Source organism: Equus asinus, chromosome 4, assembly GCF_041296235.1.
Source record: "Equus asinus isolate D_3611 breed Donkey chromosome 4, EquAss-T2T_v2, whole genome shotgun sequence".
NCBI lineage: Eukaryota > Metazoa > Chordata > Mammalia > Perissodactyla > Equidae > Equus > Equus asinus.
Window position 1 is genome coordinate 58,955,865 of NC_091793.1, and position 19,072 is coordinate 58,974,936.

Consider the following 19,072-nt stretch of genomic DNA (forward strand, 5'->3'; position numbering starts at 1 on the left):
GATGACAAAATTCCCTGAAGCATAACTGTCTAAAGCTCTTAGGTTAGTGTGCGTCCAGGATCACACAAGCCCTGGAGGTGGGAGTCAGGTGTCACTGTGTGCACAGAGCTGACAGCTGTGATGCCACCTCAGATCTCAGGAGCTGAAGGCCTGACGCTTCACTGTTGAAGTCCCAGTCCACTGGTTTGCACGGGAGGGGAGACTGCTCCATGTGGTCGTTCAGAGACTGCATCTTCTTCCGTCTGGTTGCCCCGGGGTGCTCTGTGGCAGCTTCTCTGTCCGGCTGGAAGAGGGATGGTGAAGACAACACCTACTCCTAGGCTTGGCTGTGGTGCTCACACTTGTGCTCACATTCCAGTGATGAGAGCTAGTCACATGGCCCTGGCTCCACGCAAGGGTCTGGGAGCTGTGGTATAAGTTCAGGAAGAAGCTGCCTTGGCCACAGCTGCTGATCAACACACAGTAAATGGTAGATAACGATGGTGAACTGTCCTCAACACTCAATGCAAGTCAGGTTTATATTTGTCCTCATTTGCACAGTATTTACTGATTGGTGAAGTGGGTGTTTGCATGTAAGTTGTTGGTTCACACAACACAAATCTCATTTGGTCACAGATTTTTCTGTTGTTCAATTCTTTCTTTCTCTACTTACCAGCTGATGTGCAGGTTTGGACCTAGAGAAGGACGTGCACCCTTTCCAGCAAGTAATATAGTCATTTCATCCATTTTTCCTTTTTTTTTTTTATTGAAGTAACATGGGTTTATAACATTATATAAATTCAAGTGTACATCATTATATTTCAACTTTGGTTTAGACTGCATCCTATTGACCCCCAAGCGTCTAGTTTCCATCTGTCACTCTACAAATGTCCCTTTCTTCCCCTCCCCACCCTTCTCCTGTGGTAACCACCAATGTGTTCCCCATATCTATGTGTTTATCTTCCACATAGTGAAATTTTATGGCGTTTGTCTTTCTTGATCTGACTTACTTCACTTAGCATAATACCCTCAAGGTCCATCCAAGTTGTCGCAAATGGGAAGATTTCATCTTTTTATGGCTGAATAGTATTCCATTGTCTATATTTATGACATCATCTTTATCCATTCATCTGTCCATGGGACTTAGGTGGTTTCCAAGTCTTTGGTGTTATGAATAATGCTGCATTGAACATAGGGGTGCATATATATTTTCACATTAGTATTTTCATGTTCTCTGGTTAAATATCCAGGAGTGGAATAGCTGGGATCATATGGTAGTTCTATTTTTAATTTACTGAGGAATCTCCATACTGTTTTCCATAGTGGCTGCACCAGTTTGCATTCCCACCAGCAGTGTACGAGGGTTCCCTTTTCCCCACATCCTCTCCAACACTTGTTATTTCTTGTCTTTTTTATTAGTAGCCATTCCTTTTTTTTTCCTGCTTTATCTCCTCCCAATCCCACCAGTATATAGTTGTATATTCTAGTTGTGAGATAATAGCCATTCTGACGGGCATGAGTTGATGTCTCATTGTAGTTTTGATTTGCATTTCCCTAATTAGTGATGTTGAACATCTTTTCATGTGCCTGTTGGTCATCTGCATATCTTCTTTGGAAACATATCTTTCATATCATCTGCCTATTTATTTATTGGGTTGTCTTTTTGTTGTTGAGTTGTATGAGTTCTTTATATATTTTAAATATTAACCCCTTATTGGATATATGATTTGCAAATATCTTCTCCACATTGGTAGGCTGTCTTTTCCTTTTGTTGGTTTTCTTTGCTGTGCAGAGGCTTTTTAGTTTGATGTAGTGCCATCTGTTTATTTTTTCTCTTTTCTGAGGAGACATATCAAAAAGATACTGCTAAGACTGATGTCAAAAGAGCATAGCCCTCTCTTTTCTTCTAGGAATTTTATGGTTTCAGGCCTTAGAATCAGACCTTTAATCCATGTTGAGTTAATTTTTGTGTTTGGTACAAGATGATGGTCTACTTTCATTCTTTTGCGTATGGCTGTCCAGTTTTCCCAGCACCAGTTAGTCTGGCTAGACTTCCAGTACTATGTTGAACAAGAGTGGCAAAAGTGAGCATTCTTGTCTTGTTCCTGTTCTTAGAGGGATAGCTTTCAGATTTTCACTGTCAACTATGATGTTAGCTGTGAGTTTGCCATATGTGGCCTTTGTTATGTTGCGGTCCTTTGCTTCTGTACCCATTTTATTGACAGTTTTTTTAAAAATCATAAATGGATGTTGGATCTTGTCAAATGCTTTCCTTGCATCAATTGAGATGATCATATGATTTTTATTCCTTATTTTGTTATTGTGGTATGTCACATTGATTTGTGGATGTTGAACCATCCTTGCATCCCTGGAATAAATCCTGCTTGATCATGGATGTGATCCCTTTGGTGTGTTGTTGTATTCAATTTGCTAATAATTTATTGAGGTTTTTTTCATCAATGTTTATCAGTGATATTGGCCTGAAATTTTCTTTTTTTTGTGTTGCCCTTGTCTGGTTTTGGTATCAGGGTAATTTTGGCCTCCTATAATGAGTTAGGAAGTGTCCCCTCCTCTTCAGTTTTTTGGTAGAGTTTGAGAAGGATAGGTATTAAATCTTCTTTGAATGTTTTGTAGAATTAACTAGAGAAGTCATCTGGTCCTGGACTCTTGTTCTTTAGGAGGTTTTTGATTGCTGTTTTGATCTCCTTACTAGTGATTGGTCTATTCAGATCCTCTGTTTCTTCTTGATTCAGTTTTGCAAAGTTGTATGAGTGTAAGAATTTATCCATTTCTTCTAGGTTATCCTATTTGTTGGTGTATAGCTTTTCAAGTATTCTCCTATAATCCTTTGTATTTGTGTGGTGTACATTGTAATTTCTCCTCTTTCATTTCTGATTTTACTTGAGCCTTCTCTGTTTTCTTAGGCTAGCTAAAAATTTTTCCACTTTGCTTATCTTTAAAGAACTAAGTGTTAGTTTCACTGATCTTTTCTATTGTCTTTTTAGTCTCAAATTCATTTATTTCTACTCTGATTTTTGTTATTGCCTCCTTTCTACTGACTTGAGGTGTGTTCATTTTTCTTTTTCTAGTTCCTTTAGGTGTAGTGTTAGATTGTTTATTTGAGATTTTTTTTTGTTTCTTGATGAAGGCCTGTAACGCTATAAATGTCCCTCTTAGTACCACTGTTGCTGCATCCCATAGATTTTCATATGTTGTGTTTTCATTTTATTTTGTCTCCAGGTATTTTAGGATTTCTCCTTTGATTTCCTCATTGATCCAATAATTGCTCAGTAGATGTTGCTTAGTCTCCACATATGTATGACTTTGCAGCTTTCTTCTTGTATTGGTGTCTAGTTTTATATCACTGTGGTTGGGAAAGATGCTCGATATGATTTCAATCTTATTTAATTTATTGAGACTTGCTTTGTTTTCCAGCATATGGTCTATCTTTGAGAATATTGGTTGTGTACTTAAGAAGAATGTGTATTCTGCTGCTTTTGCATGGAATGTTGCAAGTATATCTATTAAGTCCATCTGGTCTAGTGTTTCATTTAAGGCCAATGTTTCCTTGTTGAATTCCTGTCTGGATGATCTCTCTATTGATGTCAGTGGAGTGTTAAAGTCCCCTGCTATGATCGTGCTTCTGTCAATTTCTCCACTCAGGTTTGTTAATAATTGCTTTATATACTTTGGTGCTCATATGATAGGTGCATATATATTGATAACTGTTGTGTCTTCTTCATAGATTCTCTCCTTTATCATATCATGTCCATCCTTGTCTCTTGTAATCTTTTTTGACTTGAAGTCTATTTTGTCTGATACAAGCATAGCTACACCTGCTTTCTTTTGGTTGCCATTTGCTTGTAGTATCATCTTCCATCCCTTCACTTTGAGCCTGTGTTTGTCTTTAGAGCTGAGAGGAGTCTCCTGGAGACAGCATATTGTTAGATCTTATTTTTTTAATCCATTCAGCCACTCTGTCATTTGTTTGCTAAATTCAGTTCATTTGCATTTAGGTGATAATTGATAAGTGAGGACTTAATACTGCCATTTTATCTTTTGGTTTTTGATTTCTCCATATTTCCATTGTTTCTTTTTCGTTGTGTTTCTCTCTGCCATTTCAGTTTGGTGGTTTTCTGTGATGTGTTTCTCGGTTTCTTCTTTATTATAATTTTATTGACATCATAATGGTTTATAACATTCTGAAATTTCAGGTGTACCTTTTTTATCAGTATTCTATACAGGTTGCACCATGCTCACAACCAATAGTCTACTTTTTGTCAGTCACCATACATATGTGCCCCTCACCCCTTATACCCACCCCCAAACCCCCTTCCCCTCTGGTAACCACCAGTCTTTTCTCTTTGTCCACATGTTTGTTTATCTTCCACATGTGAGTGAAATCATGTGGTGTTTGTCTTTCTCTGTGTGGCTTATTTCACTTAACAATATCCGCAAGGTCCATCCATGTTATTGCAAATGAGGTGATTTTGTATTTTTTATGGCTGAGTAGTATTCCATTGTATATATTTACCACATCTTTATCCATTCATCACTCAGTGGGCACGTGGGTTGCTTCTACATCTTGGCTATTGTGAATAATGCTGCAATGAACATAGGGGTGCATAAGTTTCTTTGAACTGTTGATTTCAAGTTCTTTGGATAAATACCCAGTAGTAGGATTGCTGGGTCATATGGTATTTCTATTTTTAATTTTTTGAGGAATCTCTGTACTGTTTTCTGTAGTGGCTGCACCAGTTTGCATTCCCACCAGCAGTGGATGAGGGTTCCATTTTCTTCACATCCTCTCCAACATTTGTTAATTTCTGTCCTTGTAAATATAGCCATTCTAACAGGGGTAAAATAATATCTCATTATAGTTTTGATTTGCATTTCCCTAATGATTAGTGATGTTGAACATTTTTTCATGTGCCTGTTGGCCATCTGTATGTCTTCTTTGGAGAAATGTATTTTCATATACTCTGCCCATTTATTTATTTCTTTATTGTTTTATTATTATTTTTTTTTGATGAGGAAGATTGGCCTTGAGCTAACATTTGTTCCAGTCTACTTCTATTTTGTATATTGGATGCCGCCATAGCATGTCTTGAGTGATGTGTGGGTCTGCACCTGACATCTGAACCTGCAAACCCCAGGCTGCCGAAGTGGAGGTCACGAACTTAACCACTATGTCACTGGGATGGCCCCTCCTCTGCACATTTTTTGATCAGGTAGTATTTTTTTTGTTATTGAGTTGTATTAGTTCTTTATGTATTCTGGAGATTAACCCCTTGTTGGATATATTGTTTGCTAATATTTTCTCCCAGTTGGTAAGTTGTCTTTTGTTTTTTTCCTGGTTTCCTTTGCCTTGCAAAAAGTTTTTGGTCTGATTTAGTCCCATTTGTTTATTTTTCCCTTTGTTTCCCATGCCTGAATAGACATGGTATTTGAAAAGATACTTCTTAGACCAATGTCAAAGATATACTGCCTATATTTTCTTCTAGGAGTTTTGTGGTTTCAGGTCTTACCATCAAGTGTTTAATCTGTTTTGAGTTAATTTTTGTGTATGGTTTAAGATAATGGTCTACTTTCACTCTTTTGCATGTGGCTGTCCAGTTTTCCCAACACCACTTATTAAAGAGACTTTCCTTTCTCTGTTGTGTGTTCTTGGCTCCTTTGTCAAATATTAGCTATCCATAAATGTGTGCGTGTATTTCTGGGCTTTTAATTCCGTTCCATTGATCTGTGTGTTTGTTTTTGTGTCAGGACCCCACTGTTTTGGTTGCTATAGCTTTGTAGTATATTTTGAAGTCAGAGATTGTGATGCCTCCAGCTTTGTTATTTTTTCTCAGGTTTGCCTTTGCTATTCAGTGTCCTTTGTTGTACCATATAAATTTTAGGATTCTTTGTTCTATTTCTATAAAGAGTGTCATTGGGATTGCACTGAATCTGTAGATTGCTTTCAGTCATATGGACATTTTAACTATGTTTATTCTTCCAATCCATGTGCTTGGAATATCTTTCCATTTCTTTATGTCATGTTCAATTTATTTCAGTAATGTCCTATAGTTTTCACTGTGTAGGTCTCTCACTGCCTTGGTTAAATATATTTCTAGATATTTTTTCTGATTGTTGTGATTGTAAATAGGATTGTATTCTTTATATTTTTATTTTTTTACTTTTTATTGAGATTATGATAGTTTACAACCTTGTGAAATTTCAGGTGTACATTATTATTTGTCAGTCATATTGTAGGTGCACCACTTCACCCTTTGTGCCCACCCCCCAACCCCCCTTTCCCCTAGTAACCATTAGTCTGTTCTCTTTGTCCACGTGTTTAAATTCCACATACGAGTGGAGTCATACAGAGATTGTTTTTCTTTATCTGGCTTATTTTGCTTAACATAATACCCACAAGGTCCATCCATGTTGTTGTGAATGGGACGATTTTATCCTTTTTTATGGCTGAGCAGTATTCCATTGTATATATATACCATATCTTCTTTATCCAGTCATCAGTTGATGGGCATTTAGGTTGCTTCCACGTCTTGGCTATTGTAAATAATGCTACAATGAACATAGGGGTGCATGGGTCTCTTTGAATCACTGATTTCAAGTTCTTTGGACAGATACCCAGTAGTGGGATGGCTGGATCTAGGGCATTTCTATTTTTAATCTTTTGATGAATCTCCATACTGTTTTCCACAGTGGCTGCACCAGTTTGCATTCCCACCAGCAGTGTATGAGGGTTCCTTTTTCTCCACAACCTCTCCAACATTTGTTATTTTTTGTTTTGGTTATTTTAGCCATTCTAAAGGGTGTGATAGCTTAGTGTAGTTTTGATTTGCATTTGGGATTGTATTCTTGAGTTCTCTTTCTGTTAGTTCGTTATTAGAGTATAGAAGTACAACTGATTTTTGTAAGATGATTTTGTACCCTGTAATTTTGCCGTCACTGTTCATTGTTTCTAATGGTTTTCTCATGGATTCTTTATGATTTTCTATATATAGAATCATGCCATCTCCAGACAGCAGGGGTTCCACTTCTTCCTTTCCAGTTTTGATCTCTTTTATTTTTTTCTTGCCTAAGTCCTCTGGCCCAAATCTCCAGTACTGTGTTGAATAAGAGTGGTAAGCATGGGCACCCTTGTCTTGTTCCTGTTGTCAGAGGGATGGCTTTCAGTTTTTCCTCAATGAGTATGATTTTACCTGTGGGTTTGTCACATATGGCCATCATTATGTTGTGGTAGTTTCCTCCTATACCTATTTTTTTGAGAGTTTTTATCATAAATGGAAGTGGGATCTTGCCAAATGCTTTCTCTTCATCTATTGAGATGATCATGTGATTTTTATTCCTCACTTTGTTAATGTGGTGTATCACGTTGATTGATTTGAGGATGTTGAATGATTTTTGCATCCCTATTATAAATCCCACTTAATCATGGCATGATTCTTTTAATGTATTGCCGTATTTGGTTTGCCAATATTTTGTTGAGGAGTTTTGCGTCTATGTTCTCAGTGATATTGGTGCATAATTTTCCTTTTTTTATGTTGTTCTTGTCTGGTTTTGGGATCAGGGTGCTATTGGCTTCCTAAAATGAGTTAGGAAGCACTCTGCCTTCTTCAATTTTTTGGAATAGTTTGAGAAGGATAGGTATTAAAATTTCTTTGACTGTTGTGTTGAATTCTCCAGAGAAGCCATCTGGTCCTTTATTTTTGTTTGTTGGGAGGTTTTTGATAACTGTTTCAATCTCTTTACTTGTGATTGGTCTATTCAAATTCTCTATTTCTTCTTGATTCAATTTTAGGAGGTAGGATGAGTCTAAGAATTTGTCCATTTCTTCTAGGTTATCCAGTTTTTTGGCACATAGTTTTTCATACTATTCTCTTATAATCTTTTGTATTTGTGTGGTATCCCTTGTAATTCCTCCTCTTTCATTTCTAATTCTATTTATTTGAGCCTTCTCTGTTTTTTTCTTAGTGAGTCTAGCTAAGCGTTTGTCAATTTTATTTATTTTCATAAAGTACCAGGTCTTAGTTTCATTGATCCTTTCTACTGTTATTTTTGGTTTCTATTTTATTTCTTTCTGATGTAATTTTTATTATTTCCCTTCTTTGGTGACTTTGGGCTTTCCTTGTTCTTTTTCTAGGGCTGTTAGCTGTGGCTTAAGATTGTTTATTTGAGATTTTCTTGTTTGCTGAGATGGGCCCTCAGCAAACAAATTTCCCTCTTGGGATTGCTTTTGCTGCATCCTGTTCAAACTTTTATGATGTATTTTCATTTTCATTTGTCTCCAGGTATTATTTTAGTTTTTCTTGTTTTCTTCATTGATCCAATCAGTAGCTTGTTGTTTAGTCTCCACATATTTGTGACTTTCTCAGCTTTTTTCTTGTAGTTGATTTTTAGTTTCATAGCATTGGAAAAGGTTGGAAAAGATCCTTCTTGTGATTTCAATCTTCTTAAATTTATCGAAGCTTGCCTTGTGTCCCAACATATAGTCTATCTTTGAGAATGTTCCATGTGCACTTGAGAAGAATGTGTATTCTGCTGTTTTTTTATTGAGTTTATGATAGTTTACAATCTTGTGAAATTTCCTTTGTACATTATTGTTTGTCAGTCATGTTGTAGGTGCACCCCTTCACCCTTTGTGCCAATCCCCAACCACCCCCCACTTCCCCCTGGTAGCCACTAATCTGTTCTCTTTGTCCACATGCCTAAATTCCTCATATGAGTGGAGTCATACAGAGATTCTCCTTCTCTATCTGGCTTATTTCACTTAACATAATTCCCTCAAGGTCCATCCATGTTGTTGTGAATGGAATGATTTTATTCTTTTTTATGGATGTGTAATATTCTATTGTGTGTGTGTGTGTGTGTGTGTGTGTGTGTGTATGTATATATACCATATCTTCTTTATCCAATCATCAGTTGATGGGCACTTAGGTTGCTTCCATGTCTTGGCTATTGCAAATAATGCTGCGATGAACATAGGTGTACATGAGACTATTGGAATTGCTGACTTCAAGTTCTTTGGATAGATACTCAATAGTGGGATGGCTGGGTCATATGGTATTTCTATTTTTAACGTTTTGAGAAATCTCCATACTGTTTTCCATAGTGGCTGCACCAGTTTGCATTCCCACGAGCAGTGTATGAGGGTTCCTTTTTCTCCACATCCTCTCCAACACTTGTTACTTTTCCTTTTGATTATTTTTGCCATTCTAATGGGTGTAAGGTGATATCTTAGTGTAGTTTTGATTTGCATTTCCCTGATCATCAGTGATGATGAACATCTTTTCATGTGCCTATTGGCGATCCATATGTCTTCTTTGGAGAAATGTCTGTTCATGGCCCCTGCCCATTTTTGGATAGGGTTGTTTGATTTTTTGTTGTTGAGTCGTGTGAGTTCTTTATATATTATGGATATTAAGCCTTTGTTGGATGTATGACTTGAAAATATTTTTTTCCCAGTTAGTGCATTGTTGTTTTGTTTCAATCCTGTTTTCCTTTGCCTTGAAGAAGCTTTTTAGTCCAATGAAGTCCCATTTGTTTATTCTCTCTATTGTTTCCCTTGTCTGAGAATACATGGTGTCTGAAAAGATCCTTTTAATACTGCTGTCAAAGAGTGTACTGCCTACATTTTATTCTAGAAGCCTTATGGTTTCAGGTCTTACCTTTAGGTCTTTGATCCATTTAGAGTTTATTTTTGTGAATGGTGAAAAAGAATGGTCAATTTTCATTCCTTTACATGTGGATTTCCAGTTTTCCCAGTACCATCTGTTGAAAAGACTTTCTTTTCTCAATTGTATGCTCTAGGCTCCTTTGTTGAAGATTAGCTGTCCATAGACATGTGGTTTTATCTTGGCCTTTCAATTCTGTTCCATTGATCTGTGCACCTGTTTTTGTACCAGTACCATGCTGTTTTGATTACTGTAGTTTTGTAGTATGCTTTGAAGTTAGGGATTGTGATGCCTCCAGCTTTGTTCTTTTTTCTCAGGATTACTTTAGCAATTCGGGGTCTTTTGTTGCCCCATATGAATTTTAGGATTCTTTGTTCTATTTCTGTAAAGAATGTCATTGGGATTCTAACTGGGATTGAGTTGAATCTGTAGATTGCTTTAGGTAGTATGGCCATTTTAAGTATGTTTATTCTTCCAATCGATGTGCATGGAATGTCTTTCCATCTCTTTATGTCCTCATCCACTTCTTTCAGGAAAGCCATGTAGTTTTTGTTGTATAGGTCTTTCACTTCCTTAATTAAATTCACCCAAAGGTGTTTTATTCTTTTTGTTGCAATTGTGAATGGTATTGTGTTCTTGAGTTCTTTTTCTGTTAGTTCATTATTAGAGTATAGAAATGCTACTGATTTGCATAAGTTGTTTTTATATCCTGCAACTTGGCTGTAGTTGTTGATTATTCATAAAAGTTTTCCAATGGATTCTTTGGGGTTTTCTATATATAAGATCATGTTGTCCACAAACAGTGAGAGTTTCACTTCTTCCCTCCCTGTTTGGATTCCTTTTTCTTGCCAAATTGCTCTGGCCAGGACCTCCAGTACTATGTTGAATAAAAGTGGTGATAGAGGGCATCCTTGTCTCCTTCCTGTTTTCAGGGGGATGACGCTCAGTTTTTGCCCATTGAGTATGATGTTGGCTGTGGGTTTGTCATATATGGCCTTTATTATGTTGAGGTAATTTCCTTCTATCCCCATTTTGTTTAGAGTTTTTGTCATAAATGGCTGTTGGATCTTGTCAAATGCCTTCTCTGCATCTATTGAGATGATCATGTGGTTTTTATTCCTCAATGTGTTGATGTGGTGTATCACGTTGATTGATTTGTGGATGTTGAACCATCCCTGTGTCCCCTGTATGAATCCCACTTGATCATGATATACGATCTTTTTGATGTATTGCTGAATTCGGGTTGCCAAAATTTTGTTGAGAATATTTGCATCTACAGTCATCAGCGACACTGGCCTGTAGTTTTCCTTTTTCATGCTGTCCTTGTAAGGCTTTGGTATCAGCTGATGTTGGCCTCATAGAATGTGTTAGGAAGTGTTCCATCTTCCCTAATTTTTTGGAATAGCTTGAAAAGGATAGGTATTAAATCCTCTCTGAAAGTTTGGTAGAATTCCCCAGGAAAGCCATCTGGTCCTGGGGTTTTATTCTTTAGGATGCTTTTGATTGCTCTTTCAATCTCCTTCCTTGTGATTGGTCTGTTCAGATTGTCTTCTTCTTCTTCACTTAGCATTGGGAGATTGTAAAAGTCTAACAGTTTATCTATTTCCTCTAGGTTATCCATTTTGTGGTCATATAGTTTTTCATAGTATTCTCTTATAATCCATTGTATTTCTGTGGAGTTTGTTGTTATTCTTCCTCTTTCATTTCTAATTTTGTTTATCCGAGCTTTCTCTCTCTCTTTTTTTTTCTTTGTAAGACTGGCTAGGGGTTTGTCAATTTTATTTATCTTCTCAAAGAACCTGCTCTTTGTTTCATTGATCCTTTCTACTGCCTTTTTTGTTTCAATAGCATTTATTTCTGCTCTGATTTTTATTATTTCTCTCCTTCTGCTGACTTTGGGCTTTGTTCTTCTTTCTCTAATTCAGTTAGGTGTAATTTGAGATTGCTTATTTGGGATTTTTCTTGTTTGTTAAGGTGTGCTTTTATTGCGATGAATTTCCCTCTTAATACGGCTTTTGCTGTATCCCATGTGAGTTGGTATGGCATGTTATCATTTTCATTTGCCTCCAGATATTTTTTAATTTCTTCTTTAATTTCATCAATGATCCATTCCTTGTTCAATAGCATGTTGTTTAGTCTCCACAGGTTTGTTCCTTTCTCAGCTTTTTTCTTGTAATTAATTTCTTGCTTTATAGCATTATGATCAGAGAAGATGCTTGTTATCATTTCAATTTTTTTAAATTTATAGAGGCTTGCCTTGTTTCCCAACATATGGTCTATCCTTGAGAATGTTCCACATGCACTTGAGAAGGATGTGTATTCTGCTGTTTTTGGATGGAGTGTTCTATGTATGTCTATTAAGTCCAACTGGTTTAGCTTTTCATTTAATTCCACTGTTTCCTTGTTGATTTTCTGTGTGGATGATCTGTCCAATGATGTGAGTGGCGTGTTGAGGTCCCATACTATTATTGTGTTATTTTTGATATCTTCTTTTTGGTTTGTTAATAGTTGCTTTATCAACTTCAGTTCTCCTGTGTTGGGTGCATAGATATTTATGTGTTATTTCTCCTTGATGGAATGTCCCTTTGATCATTATATAGTGACCCTCTATGTCTCTCTTTACCTGCCTTATCTCGAAATCTACTTTGTCTGATATAACCATTGCAACACCTGCTTGCTTTTGTTTGCCATTAGATTGGAGTATCATCTTCCACCCCTTGACTCTGAGCCTTTGTTTGTCATTGGAGCTAAGGTGTGTTTCCTGGAGGCAACAGATTGTTGGATCTTGTTCTTTAATCCATTTTGCCACTCCGTGTCTTTTTATTGGAGAGTTCAATCCATTTATATTGAGGGTGATTATTGATGCTTGAGGGCTTAATGCTGTCATTCTGTCACTCGTTTTCCAGTTTTCTTGCATTACCTTTTTTCTCGTCCTGTGTGTTTTGGCCTACCCATTGACATCTGCAGTTTCTTATTCCCTTACTTATTTTTTGTGTCTCTGTTCTGTTTCTAAGCTTAGTGGCTATCCTGAAGTTTTTATTCAGAATCTCGTGTATAACAGTACGTTTTCTGGTGGCCTTTTATTTCCTTAGCCTAAATTGATTCAGTCACTTTCCTCCTTCCCTCCTAAGTTATTATTGTCACCTCTTATTCCATCTTGTGTTGTGAGTTTGTGGTTAAAGTGATAAGATCGTCTTTGTTTTTGGTGTTTCCCTTCCCTTTATCCTACTGCTATAGTTGTAAATTTGCTATCCTATTCTGCTTCTATCTATTTATCTCCTTACTCTGTGTTTTGTGACCCCTTTCTCCCTTTTTTTCTTTTTTTCAGGCATGAGGGCCTTCTTGAGGATTTCTTGTGGGGGGCGTCTCGTGGCTATGAAGCTCCTTAGCTTTTGTTTGTCTGGGAAAGATTTCACTTCTCCCTCATATCTGAAGGATATTTTTGGTGGATAGAGTATTATTGGCTGAAGATTGTTATCTTTTAAAGTTTTGAATATGTCATTCCAATCTCTTCTAGCTTGTAAGGTTTCTGCAGAGAAGTCCACTGAAAGTCTGATAGGGGTTCCTTTGTAGGTTATTTTCTTCTGCCTTGCTGCCCTGAGTATTCTTTCTTTGTCATTCATTTTTGCCAGCTTTACTACTATATGCCTTGCAGTAGGTCTTTTTACATTGACAAATCTAGGAGATCTGGAAGCTTCTTCCACACACATTTCTCTCTCATTCTCTAGATTTGGGAAGTTCTCTGCTATTATTCCTTTGAGCACACTTTCTGCTCCATTCTCCTTTTCACTGCCTTCAGGGATTCCAATTATTCTTATATTGCATTCCCTCATTGAGTCATCTATTTCTTGGAGATTTCCTTTATTCCCTTTTAGTCTTAATTCTCTCTTTTCCTCTGTCTGGAGCCATTCAGCCTATCTTCAATTATGCTGATTTGTTCCTGTATGGCATCCACCCTGGCATTCAAGGAATCTGTGTTCTGTTTTATCTGATCCACTGTATTTTTCATCTCTGGTATTTCTGATGGGTTCTTCTTAATAGTTTCAATCTCTTTTGTAAAGTAACTCCAGAACTCGTTGACTTGTTTCTCTATAGTTTCCTTTACCTCATTTAGTTTTTTGACTATAGCTATTCTGAATTCATTTTCGTTTTCTTCACTTATTTCTGAGTCCTCAGGGGATAATTCTGGGTGCTTATTTTCCCTCTGGTCTGGAGTTTTTATGAATTGTTTGATGCTAGAACTTTTTGCCCATAGTGCTATTATTCGGTTGCAGTTACAGCCTGTTGCCACTAGATGATGGTTGAGAGCCGCGTATTCTGAGCCCTCCACCTTCAGCTGAGATGGCTGGTGCAGCACGGGTGGGGGAGGGAGGTGCACCTTCTCCCATGCGCAGACCCAGTTTCCCAATCAGCTCTTGCTATCTGCTCTCCTGGGGTCTTGACTTGATGAGGCCACCCCATGTGAAAGCTTTCCCCCATTAGAGGACTTCTGTCTGGGCTGCACAGCTGTAGGAGTCCTGGGTGATTCTGTGGCTGTGTGGCCCCTCCCCTGCTCCTTCCCTCATGGAGCCTCCCTGGCAGTGATCCCAGTCTTTAGGGGAGGGAGCGAAATTCTCTCTTATGCTGTTCCAGCTCCTCCGAGGGGGACTCCAGCCTGTCTGCCCTCTGTTGTTTGGCTGTTGTGGGTCTCTGAGGATTCCTGTGCTATTAGTATATTATTTTGTTGGAATATGGTTGTTCTTCTTTTGTTGTATGTTGGAGGGGAGAGAGTCCGGAACAAACTCACTCCACTATTACACTGACGTCACCACTGTATTCTGCTGTTTTTTGATGGAATGTTTGCTATATATCTGTGAAGTCCATCTGGTTTAGTTTTTGTTTAATTCTATTATTTCCTTGTTGACTTTCTGTCTGGATGATCTATCCTTTAATATAACTGGGGAGTTAGATCTCCTACTATTATTGTATTGGTGTTAATTTCTCCCTTTACGTGTGTTAATACTTTATGTTCTTTGGTGTTCCTGTGTTAAGTTCATACATATTTATATGTGCTGTGTCCTCTTGGTGGAGTGTCCCTTTTTTCATTATATACTGCCCCTCTTTGTCTCTCATTGTCTTTTTTATCTTGCAGTCTGCTTTGTCTGATATAAGTATGACAACACTCTCTTTCTTTTCTTTGCCATTCTCTTGGAATATTGTTTTCCATCCCTTCACTCTGAGCCAGTGTTTGTCTTTAGATCTGAGATGTGTCTTCTGGAGGCAGCATATTGTTGGTGTTGTTTTTTAATCATCTCACCACTCTGTGTCTTTTTATTTGAGAATTCAATCCATTTACATTTAGAGTGATTGTGATATATGAGGGCTTAATGCTGCCATTTTATCTCTTGTTTTCCGGTTGTTCTCTATTTCCCCTGCTTCTCTTCCTTTGTATTCCTGCCTGACATTTCAGTTTGGTGGTTTTCTGTGATGGTTTTCTCATTATTTATCATTTGTGTCTCTGTTCTTATTTTTTGTTTGGTAGTTACCATGATGTTTGTATAAAAGATCTCATAGATGAGATAGTCCATTTTCTGATAGCATTTTATCTCCATTAGCTTAAGCAGATTCCATCCCATTCCTCTTGCCCATCCAAGTTCTCATTGTCACAAAATATCCTGTTTTGTGTTGTGAGTTTGTGATTAAAATGAAGTGATTATAATTATTTTTGATGCTTTTCTTCCCTTTATCTCTTATGTTGTAATTAAGTGTTTGCTAACTTGTGCTGAGAGCTACAGTTTTTTGATTTTGTCCATTGATCTCCTTGCTCAAGGCTTTGTAAACCTTTTCCTTTTGTTTCAGGTCTTGTGCCTTCTTGATCCTCTCCTCTAAGGGAGGTCTTGTGGCAATGAACTCCCTTAGCTTTTGTTTATCTGGGAAAGTTTTTATTTCTCCATCATATCTGAAGATAGTTTCCCTGGATAGAGTATTCTTGGCTGAAAGTTTTTCTCTTTCAGTATTTTGAATATTTCATTCCACTCTCTCTTGACCTGTAAGGTTTATGTTCAGAAGTCTGCTGAAAGCTTGAAAGGGGTTCTGTTATAGTTTATTCTCTTCTGCCTTGCTGCCCTTGATATGTTTAGTTTGTCATTGATTTTTGCCTATTTTACTAATATATACCTTGGAGAAGGTCTTTTTGCCTTGATGTGATTAGCAGTTTTATTAGCTTCATTTACTTGTAATTCTAGTTGCTTCCCCAGGTTGCAGAAGTTCCAAGCTATTATTTTTTTTGGACAAGATTTCTGCTCCTTTCTCCCTCCCTTCTCCCTCTTGAATACCTATAATCCTTATATTGCATTTCCTAATTGAGTGAGATACTTCTTGACAAATTTCTTCATTTTTTTTGTCTTGGTTCTCTCTGCTCCTTTACCTGAAGTATCTCTATATTTCTGTCCTCAAAATTAGTAAATCTATCCTCCATAATGTCGTCTCTGTTTTTAAGGATTCTAGATTTCTTTTATCTTTTATTCATTATCTTCATCTCCACAATTTCTGTTTGTTTGGGGTTTTTTTAGAGTTTTAATCTCTTTTGTGAAGAACTCCTCATTCTCATTAATATTATTCCTGAGTTCATTGAACTGTCTTTCTGAGTTTTCTTGTAACTCATTGAGTTTCTTTGTGATAACTATTTTAAATTCTCTCTCATTTATATTGTAAATTTCTGTGTCTTCAGGATTGGTTTCTGCCTTGTCATTTTCCTTCTGAACTGTTGTGTTGATGTATTTCTTCACGATGTTTGATGGAGTGGTAGTGTCTGGTCACAGATTCCTCCTCACACCATTGCCGGCACATGGGCTGTGTTTTATGGACCTGCTGCGTCTGCTGGAAGTTGTACCAGTAGGGCTCTCCTCTATGTTTGTTTGCTGCTGCTTGGTGGGCCCCACACACAGGTCCTGGTGCTCTGATGTGTGTCTGGTGCCCTGACTGACCAGCCGAGCTGGTGCACCAGGTGGGGGGCAGGGGAGGGACACTTTCTTTCATGCATGCCTGTGCGCCCCCACTCTGCATCCACTGGCAACCCACCTAGGCTCCTAGGCTAGGTGGGACTGCCCACACAGTGATCTATGTGCCTGAGTGTGGAGCATTCCTGTGAGGGGGTATGCAACTCTGGAATCAAATGTGTTCCTGCGGAGGCCTCCTTGCTCCCCATCTCCTCCCACAGTTGCACGCCAGCAGCTTCATGAGGTCCTGTGCCGCAGATCGCTGCTGCTGGCAGGAGAGGGAGGTCCGCTTACCTCCTTCTCCTGCTCTGTGGGGACCCAGCACCCCCACCTTGAGACGTATGACTGTGTGGATCTCTCAGACGTCCTATTGTGCTGTGTGGTGTTGTCTGTTGACTGATGAATGTCCTTTTTATTATATCTTGTGGGGTGAGGAGAGGCTATTGGAACAGCTCACTCCACCATGATGCTGATGTCAGCTGGCTTCCTGTTTTTTTTTTATGATTTGTGGCTTTGCTCTGATTTTTTCTTTAGTGGTTACTATGAGGTTTGTATAAAAGATCTTGTAGATAGGATAGTCCTTTTTCTGCTGATAGCATCTTATCTCCATTAACCCATGCAGGTTCTGTCCTTGTCCTCTTCCCCTTCTATGTTTTTGTTGTCACAAAATATCCCTTTTTGTATTATGAGTTTGTTACCAAATCGATTTATAGTTTTTTTCAATGTTTCCTTTCTCTTTAACCTTTACGCTATAATTAAGTGTTCACTAGCCTATTCTGATAAAGAGCTGTAATTTTCTGATTCTGTCTATCTACTTATCACCTTGCTCAAAGCTTTGTAATTCTTTGCCTTTTTGTTTCTGGTAGAAGAGTTCCTTTGAATATTTATTGTAATGCAGGTCTAATGCTGATGAACTCCCTCAGCTTTTGTTGTCTGGGAAAGCTTTTATTTCTCCATCATATCTGTAGGAGAATTTTGCTGGATGGAGTATTCCCAAAAGGTAGTTTTTGTCCTTCAGTATTTTGAATATATCATTCCACTCTCTCCTAGCCTGTAGGGTTTCTGCTGAGAAACCTGCTGAAAGTCTTTTGTGGGTTCTTTTCTAGGTTACTTTCTTTCTCTGGCTGCCCTTCATGTTCTTTCTTTGTTATTGACTTTTGACAGTTCTATTACCATGTGTCTTGGAGAAGGTCTTTTTGCATTCAGATAATTGTGTGTTCTGTTAACTTCATGGACTTGTCTATCCAATACCTTCCCCAGGTTTTGGAAGTTCTCAGCTATTATTTCTTTAAATAAGCTCTCATCTCCCTTCTCTCTCTTCTCCTTCTGGGATACCTATTATCCTTATGTTGTCCTTTCTAATGAAGTTGGATAATTCTCGTAGAATTTCCACATTTTTATAAAACCTTAGTTCTATCTCCTCTTCTGCCTGCATAATTTCTATCTTTGAGATCACTAATTCCCTCCTAATTCTTTAATTCTCCCCCTCTGCTGCTGTCCTTCTCCCATGGGTGCAGGTGCCACCAGGCTGGCTGGCTAGAGTCACGTGCATGCCTCTGCTGGTGCCCATTAACTTCTCTGGGCCTGGCAGCAGCTGGCTCAGCTGCCCCAGCCAGGGCTGCAGGATTCTGGATTCTGCCTCTGCTGTTCCCTCGTTTAACCTCCTCTATGTGATCCAATTCAGCTTTGTATGTCCCAATGTGTGGATCTCTCCAGTGTGCTGGGCAATGTAGCCTTTGTTGGGTTATGGATATTCTACTGGCTGTAGATTGAAGGGAAGACATAAAGGGATCCTCTCCCACTGCCACAATGATGATGTCTCCTTGAGAAAATGGTTTGTTCTTTAATACATTAAATTCATGTATCCTATCAAAAGTTTACAGAACATTGTGGCAGATTGCACCATTGTTCCTGGTTACTCCTCCTTCTCCCTTCCGTGTGAGAGGGTTCAGGTCCAAACTCCAGTACTCAGGTGTTGATGAGAAATGCGTATTCCTGGGACTCAAGCCCAGAAAGTCCTGAGGGGTCTAGCCTGGGCTGGAGTCTGCATTTCCACTCACCCCTGGGCATTCTGTCCAGCCTTGGCTCTCTCCTGGTCCTGCCCTCCCCAAGCACTACCTGTCTGGAAACTTCTGCATTCTCTCACCTTTGCCAGGTGCACCTCTCTCCCTCTCACCATGCCTGCTGACATCCTAGGAGGCATTTCTGCCCCTTCCAGCTCAGCACTGTGATGAGAGGGGTGACACAGTGGGAGGCAGGCATCTGGCACTGGCTTTGCATGGCTCTGGCTGTTTCTCTGCCTGGCTACTGGGAAATCAGGTCAGAGGCATCTCCCCCTGTGCCCCATGAGGGCTGGCAGCTTTGTGTCATCCAGATGACATTCCTCAGATGGGGCCATCCCCCAATGGGCAGTGAGCCTGGGGTGCTCCTGAGCAG